This window comes from Otolemur garnettii, unplaced genomic scaffold, assembly GCF_000181295.1.
Source record: "Otolemur garnettii isolate 467f Iridium unplaced genomic scaffold, OtoGar3 scaffold00082, whole genome shotgun sequence".
Taxonomy (NCBI): Eukaryota; Metazoa; Chordata; class Mammalia; order Primates; family Galagidae; genus Otolemur; species Otolemur garnettii.
This window is the reverse complement of record NW_003852477.1, coordinates 6,154,445-6,155,329: the sequence shown is the minus strand read 5'-3', so window position 1 is coordinate 6,155,329 and position 885 is coordinate 6,154,445.

The following is an 885-nucleotide window of genomic DNA, read 5'->3' as shown; positions in this document are numbered from 1 at the left end:
TATTGTAGGTGTATACCACATTTTTTACGCATTTATCTGTTGGTAACTATTTGAGGTTTTTCTGTCTTTTGGCTATTGTAAATAATGGTCCCATGAACATTAGATGTTCAAGCGTTTGTTGGAATCCCCATTTTCAATTCTTTAGGGAATATAATTAGTGGAATTGCTGGATCATATGGTAATCCTGTTTAACTTTATGTGGAACTGTCAAACTGCTTTCCACAGTGGCTCCAGCATTTTCTATTTCTACTGTGTTTCCCCGAAAATAAGACACTGTCTTATATTTATTTTTTTCTCAGGAAGACACACTAGGGCTTATTTTCAGGGGATGTCCCATTCTTATTTAGTATAATACAACAATCTACATTTATTCAAATACAGTTAAGTCAACTTCTTCTGGAAGCTGATGGGGGAGGCCAACCTTGTTGGTGAGGCTGGCACTAGTGATGCATGAACTCCTTTCCCCTAGCTGTTTGCACGTGCACAATAGGATGCCTGTGACCATGGTTACCACACATGCACCCATGCAAGTGCAAACAGCTCAGAGAAAGGAGCTATGGCAGATAAAAGGTATTCCAGTCTTCCTTACCACTCTGTGCCAAAATGCATGGTATAGCCATGCAGCATATCTGCTAGGTCTTATTATCAGGGTAGGGCTTACATTTAACAAATGCATAGAAATCCTGCTAGGGCTTATTTTTTGGGTAGGTCTTATTTTGGGGGAAATACGGTATAAACAATGCACAAGAGTTCCAATTTCTTCATGCTCTCTAACACTTGTTATTTTCTGGATTATTTTGTTCTGTTTTTGGTAATACCTATCCCAAAGGGTGTGGAGTGTTATGGTTTTGATTGACATTTCCCTAACTGACTAGTGACGTTGAG